Genomic DNA, 10,544 nt, shown 5'->3' on the forward strand with positions numbered 1-10,544 from the left:
TTTTCCTCGTGAGATGATACAATCAGTATCTAACCTATTCCAGGTCAATCTCATTCCGAGTTAATCTAATCACCTTGTTGGATCATCGTGATCCAACAAGAATTCGAACCCGAGTCTGAGTGTCCCATCTCTCGGCCATCCGAAAGCTGAGGACTCAAGAATTCGAACCCGAGTATGTGTGAATTTTTATGTGAATGGAGACTTGCGGTGACGGACAGTTACACAAAGGTGCACCCCTTCGGTGAGGTGCGTCGTTTGAAAAAGCATCATCCCTCACACCTTTTTTTCTCTGTATATAAGGAATATAATATTATTTCTTAACTATATCATCTGTTTTACTCTATTTTTTTATTATTTTTATTATTCTATTTTGATATCTACTTAGATATCAAAGCGTTCGTCAAGATGATTGGAAATTTAAATCCTTTATTGGTACAGGACAGTCTTACATTGAGGTTAGGGTTATTCCTCCCCCTGCGCTAGCCATGATGAGAAAAAAGCCAAAATGGCCGTCCGTGATTTACTCCCTCTAGACACTTGTGGGGCCGGGACTAGGGGGCCCTAATGAGATACCACCTTTTTTACATTGAAAATTTAAATAGAAATAAAAGGTTAGAATAAGTTTCTTTGTGAATGAGAATATTTTCCACATTGGAAGTTTCAAGGCATAGTTATTGGTTTATATTATATCACAAACATTGATGTTGTGAACATCTCTCTCACGCAAGGGAGTGCAAATCCAGGGTCCGGATTGTACTGAATCAAGAGCGACTCGTCTGCAAGCACGACCTGTGCACGTCGAATGTCGGACTGGTCAAGGCAACACTAAATGCATGAATGTATGGATGCAAGTTGAATGCATCAAACTTCAACGTATAGATGAGAAACTCTATATTTAAGACTCTAAGTCTTTTTGTCCAAAAAAAAAACTAAGCAAATCCACCTGCCTGCAAACCCATCTTTCTTTGTCTCTGTCAAGTTTTTATATCGGCTTGACAGAATCCCGTGATAGCGTTCGAGTACTATCTTAGTTCGCTGCGATCTGCCTGTGCTTGGTGGTCAACGCGGTTCTGTCATTGTATCCTGGGAAACATAAGCCCGTCGTGACCTTTAAACACTGCTAGAGGGACGAATCTGTTTTAAAGAAACTACATTGAACGAAAGCCTCGACATCATCCTTTCCGGGCACTCGGTCACTCGGCATTCAGACACTCGGCCACTCGGCACTTGGCAACTCAGCTCTCAGCAGTCAACGACTCAGTCACTCGACACTTGGCAACTCGACTCTCGGCGACTCGACTTTATCCACAAGCGACGACTCGGCCATTCGGTTGACTCAGCACCGGTGAGATATTTTTTGAAATTATCAGTTCAAGCCATCTTTTCCATATATTTTGAATTGTCTTGTAATTTTAATTCAGTAAAAAATCAATCTCTTGACAAAGATTATCCAGTCGAAAATAACTTCCAACAAGCTCTTGACATTTGTTATTTTTCAGAAGAGGACAAGTCGACTATATCCCGAGAAGAAAACTAAATGGTCGTGGACCATCATCGTTCCACCTTTGATGTGAGTTGAATTTCTATTGCCCTGTCATCGCCATGTGGTGCAAGATAGATTTCTACCGCATCATGAGACATGGAAGATGATGCAGTTGTTTATAGAAAATTGTTAGGTTATTGGCTTTAGGGTTGATTAAAGTTTAGTCTAAGTTATCCAAAGATATCGACAAGATTGTTTTGAGATTGGATCAGAGAGGTTGAGAACCCTCCGTCGTTCACATCTTATCTATCCTCGCTTCACGACTTGACAATCAGTTTCATATCTAGATCGAGTAAACTAAGTACCACATAGGTGGGCCTCATCCTGTTAGATTCCATATATAGGGAGTGAATCACTCTAAATCTGTATCCCTACCTAGACAAGATTTTCATTGTTTAATCATCCCGGTTCCAATCATCTAAATCATTCACATAAATTATCTAAAGAAGAGTTTAGAGAGAATTGAAATTTACTTTTATATTTTATAGATTTAGATTACAAGTGATCCCGGAGGTATAGTATTGACTTTGACTAGGTGATCAATATATTAGTCACGTGATCATCTCTTCTTTATTGTGAATTGCTCTTGTGATTGGCCTATTAGCTTAGTTGGTTAGAGCGTCGTGCTAATAACGCGAAGGTCGCAGGTTCGAAACCTGCATGGGCCAAGTGTGTTTTGCCCCAGGGCATAGTAAGGCATAGTTGAATTGGTTATAACAGACTTTCAGATTTGCTCAAGTAGGCAAGAGTCGTATTATTATTCATTACTAAAAGTAACGTATCTTTCGTATTACTATCCGTTATTAAAAATAATTGGATCGTCTCTTCGATATTGCTGTCCATTATCAGAAGTAGTTGGATCGTTTCTTCCTTGTTGTGATTGGCCTATTAGCTCAGTTGGTTAGAGCGTCGTGCTAATAACGCGAAGGTCGCAGGTTCGAAACCTGCATGGGCCATGTGTTTTTTGCCCCGGAGCATAATTGAGTTGGTTTTTGCCCCAGGTTATAGGGCATAGTTGAATTAGTTACAATAAAGCAAATTTGTTCAAGTAGGCAAGAGTCAAATTTCGACGTAGCAGATTCTACTTTTTGCTGAAGTTATTAAAAGTAATTGAATCGTCTCTTCCGTATTACTATTCATTACTAAAAGTAATCGGATCGTCTCTTTCGTATTACTATCCGTTATTAAAAATAATCGGATCGTCTCTTTGATATTGTTGTCCATTATCTGAAGTAGTCGGATCGTTTCTTCCTTGTTGTAATTGGCCTATTAGCTCAGTTGGTTAGAGCGTCGTGCTAATAACGCGAAGGTCGCAAAAAAACCTGCATGGGCCATGTGTATTTTGCCCCGGGGCATAGTTGAGTTGGTTTTTGTCCCAGGGCATAGGGCATAGTTGAGTTAGTTTAGAGCAGATTTGCTCAAGTAGACAAGAGTCAAATTTCGACGTAACGGATTCTACTTTTTGCTGAAGTTATTAAAAGTAATCGAATCGTCTCTTCCATATTACTATTCATTACTAAAAGTAATCAGGATCGTCTCTTTTGTATTACTATCCGTTATTAAAAATAATCAGATCGTCTCTTCGATATTGTTGTCCATTATCTGAAGTAGTCGGATCGTTTCTTCCTTGTTGTAATTGGCCTATTAGCTCAGTTGGTTAGAGCGTCGTGCTAATAACGCGAAGGTCGCAGGTTCGAAACCTGCATGGGCCATGTGTGTTTTGCCCCGGGGCATAGTTGAGTTGATTTTTGCCCCAGGGCATAGGACATATTGGTTTAGCAGATTTGCTCAAGTAGACAAGAGTCGAATTTCGACATAACGGATTCTACTTTTTGCTGAAGTTATTAAAAGTAATCGAATCGTCTCTTCCATATTACTATTCATTACTAAAAGTAATCGGGTCGTCTCTTTCGTATTACTATCCGTTATTAAAAATAATCAGATTGGCTCTTCGATATTGTTGTCCATTATCTGAAGTAGTCGCCTATTATCGTTTCTTCCTTGTTGTAATTGGCCTATTAGCTCAGTTGGTTAGAGCGTCGTGCTAATAACGCGAAGGGCAGGTTCGAAACCTGCATGGGCCATGTGTGTTTTGCCTCGGGGCATAGTTGGATTTGAATTAAATAAAGTATATATATAATTATATTAATATTATTTTTGCCCCAGGCATAGGACATAGTTGAATTGGTTATAACATAGCAGATTTGCTCAAGTAGGCAAGAGTCGAATTTCGACGTAATCGACGTAACGGATTCTATTTTTTTGCTTAAGCTATTAAAAGTAATCGAATCGTCTCTTCCATATTACTATTCATTACTAAAAGTAATCGAGTCATCTCTTTTGTATTACTATCCGTTATTAAAAATAATCAGATCATCTCTTCGATATTGTTGTCCATTATCTGAAGTAGTCAGATCGTTTCTTCCTTGTTGTGATTGGCCTATTAGCTCAGTTGGTTAGAGTGTCGTGCTAATAACGCAAAGGGCGCAAGTTTGAAACTTGTATGGGACATATGTGTTTTGCCCCGAGACATAGTTGAGTTGACGAACAGATTTCCTGAAGTAGGCAAGAGTCGAATCTCGACATAGCGGATTCCACCTGTTGCTGAAATTATTAAAAGTAATCGGATCGTTTCTTCCGTATAGTAATTCATTACTAAAAGTAATCGGGTCGTCTCTTTCGTATTGCTATTTGTTATTAAAAATAATCTGATAGTCTCTTCAATATTGCTATCTATTATCCGAAGTAGTCAGATCGTTTCTTGATCCATTATTAAAAGTAGTAGATAATCTTTTCCGTATTGTTATTCATTATTGGAAATAGTGAGAATTCTCATCCTTATTTAAACTCATTATGAGAAGAAGTCAAAGCATATTCCCTTTGTTCATGATCATTAGAAAGAAGTCGAAGCATCTCAACCTAACCTAGATATTTATAAAAGAAAATCAAATTTAGACTCAAAAAGGTGGAATTTTACCGGCTTTGAAGCTAACATGATGAGGACTGCATAACACTCTCTAACTTTAAATAAACATTATTTGATCATGATTTATCATGTAGAAGCTAACATGTAACTTCTACAATGTACAAAAGCTAATTGTTAGCTTCTATAATAATAATTATATATCATTTTAATTTTACTTCTGAATAATAATCTAATTAAAATAATATTTTAATAAATAAAATAAATAATAAGGATCTCATGACATTTATTACATTTCAAATTAATATAATCTAACTACTAACTAGCTTCTAACTAACTTTTATAACATATAAAATTAACAAATAACTACTAAAAAATAACGATAAGAATAATTCGGACAGTTCAAATTAAATGAGGCGTTCATATATGACTTTATTTAAAAAATGGGACGTCATGCCCAAAAAATTAGATTATCTCTTTTCTTCTGTAAAAAGATGGAATCCGCCGATCAATTCAGAGTAAGAAATATATCTAGTGAGCAAGCAGATCGTACCGTTGGTTTGCATGGCGTTGCGACACTGAGGCCCCACCGGAGATATACTCCGCTGCACATCCGCCGGCCGGGACCATGCCGTGCAAGAATGACGGCCATATATCGTTCCTGACTCTCTCTCCCTTGCCTGCATCCATCCAAATTTTTCAGTCGGCATAAATATCACAGATGACCATTAATTGATTAGATTCTATGAAATGATCCATAGCTATCACTGATGGCAAGAACCACGTGCAATTTAAACAGATAATTTAGAGCAGAGAAGAAGCAGGCAGGCAAGGGACGTAACAGCAAGTGTCGAATGGCCGGCCACACAAACATCTCGCACATGAAAAGACTCTCTGGAATAGGAAATATTCGCATTCTTAACTGATGGCGGACACGGCTAGTTGGGATGAGCAGTCGGATTAGTGCATGTTCCGAATATGAGTTCGGACAAAGCAGCAGGTTGTTTTCATTCCCCATTCATCATTTACAACCATTGCTGTCCCTGTTAATATGAACGGTTAACGAATATAAATGGAAATAAATAATATTATAAGAAAGATTAGGATGGATGAAAGCAGTGAAACTTATTTCAACTTTTCACAATGGAAAAAGCTAGCTACTGTTTTCTTGAAATATCATCCTAATTATTAAGATAATCACCTGGGGTAGCAAACCTAAACCGTGGGTATAAATATATACATAATATAAATTGGGTGAAAAAAGAAGAAGTCTTTTTTTTTTTTCAAATCATCATCCCATTTTAATTTTTTTGGTCAAAAATGCATCTCACTCCATATAGAATGACACAACTATTCAACAATACTATTCCCATTATTATCCCACTTAAATTCTAAATCGATTGAACTTGTTGTAGCAGTTACAAAACCGTAACTGATACAACATTAAATTCTAAATCGGTAGAGCGTGTTGTAGCAGTTACGAAACTGTAACTACTATAACTACAATAATTGTAACAACCATATATGAAATTGTACCTGCTACAACATAGAAAATAACTTTAAATAAAGATAATTAAAATTCCTCGAAATCTTCAAAAAATCTTTAAATGATATTTTTTAGACCTAAAACTTAGTTACGATGAGTTATACCCAATAACAAATGTAGATCTTTGAACGAATTTTAATTTGTTATATTGTAAGTCATATATTGTTCAACCCGAGATAAAAATTATAGTCTCTCAAAACTTATCCAATATTCACAATTATAATAGCTACGAAATCACATACTTCCGGTTTAAGATTTACACAATTAATATAAGAGAAAGATAATAATGAAAATAGTATAGTACAAGCTAATTGGATAATTATACATGGAGTTAAAAATCTTTTTGATAAACAATCAAATAATAATTTCAAAAATAAGGGGCGTCCTTTTTATCTTTGCCCATATAAATTCTACCCTACTCCAAATTGATCGATTGGATTATAAGGATTTTCTCTTGAATAACACTAAGTCTTTAATATCTTCTCTACATTCAATTTCATTTTTCAGTTTAATATGCACACACACACACCCCACATGTTTGAAAGGCTACAATGTTCATTCAGAATTGTACTAGTGCAGGTAAATAAATGGGTAAGTTAGATTTGCAGAAGCTCCACTGCAAAATATGATATTTCTAAGAAAATAATGGTGCACAAAGTTCAAGTCAATATGAGATTCCAAGAAAGAGTTTATTATCCTCAATCTTACTCGTTGTAAGAAGTTATTTTAGAAACTCAAATCCGTAATTTTTAAGTCACACAACCATAAATTTTTATCATTGCGTCAATATTCCCTTTCTGCATAAATAGGAAAAGTATAGAGAGAAAATTGAAATTTATCCTCTCCACAATTATGCTATGTTTCTCATCTTACACTGGTAAAATTATTTAAATTCTAAATAATTTAAATTTGTGGTATGATAGCAACTACGGGTCTTTTTCCTACATACCAAAATGATATCATCTCAATTGGAGAATAAGACAGTGATAGGGAATGATACTTTAAACATTAGATAGAAGGTTAAAAAAATTATTATCAGAATCAGGGATTGAATAAATAAATACCTTAATAACAGAGAAGCCTTCTTTTCAGACAAGAATTTTTTAAAAAAAATGTAAAAACTCAACAGCAAAGTTTGTCGCATTTCTCTGGCTCAAGCAAAGGACCTAGTTCAGTTTTAAGAACATTGTTGATACCTGGAAGATGATACCATTAACTTTAGAACTAGGACAACACATTTCCGATCCAAATAGATAAGAACACCACTAGGCCACCTTGAGAGCAAAAAAACAAGAGCACCACATATGACACAGTATCCCCATACAGTACGCCAGTTGAGGCCAAATGATCGAGTTAAGAAAGTTAGATCAATGCCAGAGCAGGAACAGAAGTACCACGCTACAATTCACTGTCATGTAGCTAGTTGACTAGATTAAACCAATAAGAAAAAGCCAGAACACAACAGGTGCAGAGTAGAAACTACAGATGAGGTTCATGAACTAGCAGACAGCCCAGGCAAATTATAGTGGAGAACAGGAGGGGAAAAAGTTCTAAGAACACCAAATCTAACCAGCAATGTTTTCTCCAACAGGTAACATGAATCAAATCAAGAAGGGAAAAGAACAAATGAAAAGCTTCCCACTGCTACTGACATGCGAGGTATGGACTGTTCCTAGGACCAGCTCAAATCAGTAAGAGAAAAAGAATTAAGCATAAAATGACAGGGAATAGAGCAAACGAAAATACATGTACCACTTTGTTTCTGCTAGGGAACTATGGCAAAAATAACAGCATAATTATATTGGAGAAGCAGTGCTAGGGAAAACCAGTGCGAAACCTGGGACACTTACTAGAGTGTAGAGTCTGCAATGGCTGGCGAGATTGACGTACTAGGCCCACTAAAGCATGGGGAACAAATATCAGAGATGCTATATATATATATATAAGGAACAGAGGTTGCTTGCTTGGATAATTTTTCTTACTCTTTTAAAATTATTGTCAAAGATCAACTGATTTATATATATATATATATATATATATATGTGATTTAATATAAATCAATCTCAATGTGAACTAAACTCTCATGCACTTTAAAATCTATTTTTATTTTTGTCCTTCCCTTTTTCAACAGCTTAAGTGTTGAAAGGTGCAAAGTCGTAAGATTGTGATCCAGAATTAGGCATTGAAACAAATTGAAATTGGGCTGCATCACAGTTCTAGAAAATCAGACGGAGAAACATTGCCAAGTGGTTAGTTCAATTGGTCAAATCGGTTCACTTGAGAAATGATCCTATAGACATAATTTATGGCTATAAAAATATTTTATGAGTTTGATAAAGATAGGGAATACAATAATAATTAAATAATCAACTACAACATGATGGTATATATCTAAATTAAAATAAATTATAAAAAACTGATTTTCCAGTTCCTATCAGTTTGCATTACAAGCAATGTTCGAGATAAATCAGACCGGATTTGTTGCTAATTCCTGGTTTAACCAGCCGATCCAGTCCAATTTTGAAAACACTGGCTGGTAGCTCATGAGCCTTCCGAGATCAAGGAGGAGGGAACCATGGGTCTAAAGGTTGATGAGGGGTCAAGGATGTTGAAGGATGAACAAAGCCGAATATCAAAACTCGTGATCCTCTACAAAATTTAAAGAGAGTTAGAATGGGGTCAAGACAACTTTAAAGTAGTCACTTCGACACTCAAGTTAGCTCCGACAATTAAAATTAAGAGAAGATGAAAAATAACAAGAAATGGTTGGACTTCCATTTATGTATCTACGGAAGAGTGGGTTTCCTCGTGGAAAGGGCAGCCCACTAACCCTAATTCTACATTGAGGGTTTTCTACGTCACCGCACGTCCTCCTCATCTCATGGGTCACATTGTCCCACGTTTTCCCCCTTGGTCAATAATAGGGTCGCTCCATGATCCACACATTCTTATCTAGTTGTTATTCTCTTCTGTCGGACTTCGAGCATCGAGATAGAGAGAGTCAGGTGCTAAGAGGGAGAGGTGTCGAGTTGGGTGCCAAGAGGGAGAGGTGTCGGAGTTGGGCGCCAAGGAGATGGGGACTTGGAGTTGGTGACAAAGTCGGTGACAGAGTGATAAGGTGACTTGACCGACCTGGGCCTTCTACCTCCACACGACATTGCTCCGTCAGGCTTTCGCCCATTGCAGAAATTTCCCACTGCTACCTCCAGTTTGAGTCTTGAGTTTTGCCTCAGTCCCAGTGTGGTTGATCACCCGACCACGGACCAGCAACGATCACCACATCAACCTTTATCATCCTATGTTTCATTAGGTTATATTTAACTTTACCGTTACGCCAAGATTTCCCTTTATATCTATTTCTTATATGAATAATAAATTATGTTATAGGAGGTGAGCCTATTTCATGATATATTTCCATGAACTATGCAATGATTTGTTGATGTCACTATGTGTTAATAGGAAAAACTTAGTTAGATTCTGTTTCTATTAGGAAATTATTATTGTTGTTGTCAATTATTGCAGGATTTTACTTCTTCAATTCTGCTCTTGTTATAGAACTGCCGCCGTCGAAGAATTCTATAAATCCTTCAATAAATTAGAAAACGAATCCAAGGCGTATACACTCGCTTTCTTTAAGAAACTATTGCTCCCACCACAGTAATATAATCGAACTAAGCAAATGTTCTACCAGGATATAATAAATTCCTTAATAATGTTGTTTTCAAAATGAACACTTGAAAACAACTCTGAATATCTTAAATTTATTCATACTCAACGATTGAATATTTGTATATTATTATTGTAGTATCATAATATACAAATAACACTTTGAAAGTAAGTAATTTTGAAAAAAAAAATATTTTTTGTTATAAAGATATCATGTTGTTTATGTAGAATGATATTTTATAATCATTGTTAATGAAAAGATATGTCTTTTAAATCATAATCTTTTATTCAAATATCAAAAGATATCAATACAAATGCACTATAAAAACTTATTCCATAACAATTATAATATTTTATTTAAACATCAAAAGATATTGAAAGGACACTATAAAAACTTATTCCATAACAATTATAATAAGGAGGAACCGACACAATTGAACAGATAAAATTTTCCTACTTCTTCGTTCCTTCCCTTCTTCTCTATTTTATGAAAATCACCAATAATATGGGCATAGGGTCAATTTACCCACGAGAAAGTGATTCCACAGAAGAATTCAGATTTCAATTCACACGGATTTTTTTCCCTTCGTCTACCTTAAGCACGGAGGAAAGGGCTCAAGAATTTTGGCCAAAAACTCTTCTGCCCGGAACTGGGTGAGAACTGCCGAAATGAACAGAGGTCGACCAAGAGAGGTGGAGGTTGATCGAGTAGGGTGGAAGTCCAGTGGTGGTGAGGTCAATCAAGTGAGTGTGGAGATTGATCGAGCAATAGCAGAAGTTGATATAGCTGCAAAGGTCGATCAAAGTTGATGGAGCAAATGAGGAGGTCGAGCCACCACACTGGTTGCAGGAGATAGGAGAAGATA

At 36.2% G+C, this 10,544-nt stretch overlaps 4 non-coding genes across 4 annotated transcripts; all 4 read left to right on the forward strand.

Annotated features, from left to right (window-relative positions):
- The first annotated feature begins 2,137 nt into the window (after positions 1–2,137).
- TRNAI-AAU (transfer RNA isoleucine (anticodon AAU)) lies at positions 2,138–2,211 on the forward strand. The gene has a single exon. It is a non-coding gene; the product is annotated as a tRNA-Ile (tRNA).
- A 214-nt stretch (positions 2,212–2,425) lies between these two features.
- TRNAI-AAU (transfer RNA isoleucine (anticodon AAU)) lies at positions 2,426–2,499 on the forward strand. Its single transcript has one exon. It is a non-coding gene; the product is annotated as a tRNA-Ile (tRNA).
- Positions 2,500–3,181: 682 nt separating this feature from the next.
- TRNAI-AAU (transfer RNA isoleucine (anticodon AAU)) lies at positions 3,182–3,255 on the forward strand. Its single transcript has one exon. It is a non-coding gene; the product is annotated as a tRNA-Ile (tRNA).
- A 300-nt stretch (positions 3,256–3,555) lies between these two features.
- TRNAI-AAU (transfer RNA isoleucine (anticodon AAU)) lies at positions 3,556–3,627 on the forward strand. The gene has a single exon. It is a non-coding gene; the product is annotated as a tRNA-Ile (tRNA).
- The last annotated feature ends 6,917 nt before the right edge of the window (positions 3,628–10,544 follow it).

Source organism: Curcuma longa, chromosome 6 (genome assembly GCF_044706935.1).
Source record: "Curcuma longa cultivar G26 ecotype Majalengka, Jawa Barat chromosome 6, ITB_CL_G26_1.1, whole genome shotgun sequence".
Classification (NCBI taxonomy): Eukaryota; Viridiplantae; Streptophyta; class Magnoliopsida; order Zingiberales; family Zingiberaceae; genus Curcuma; species Curcuma longa.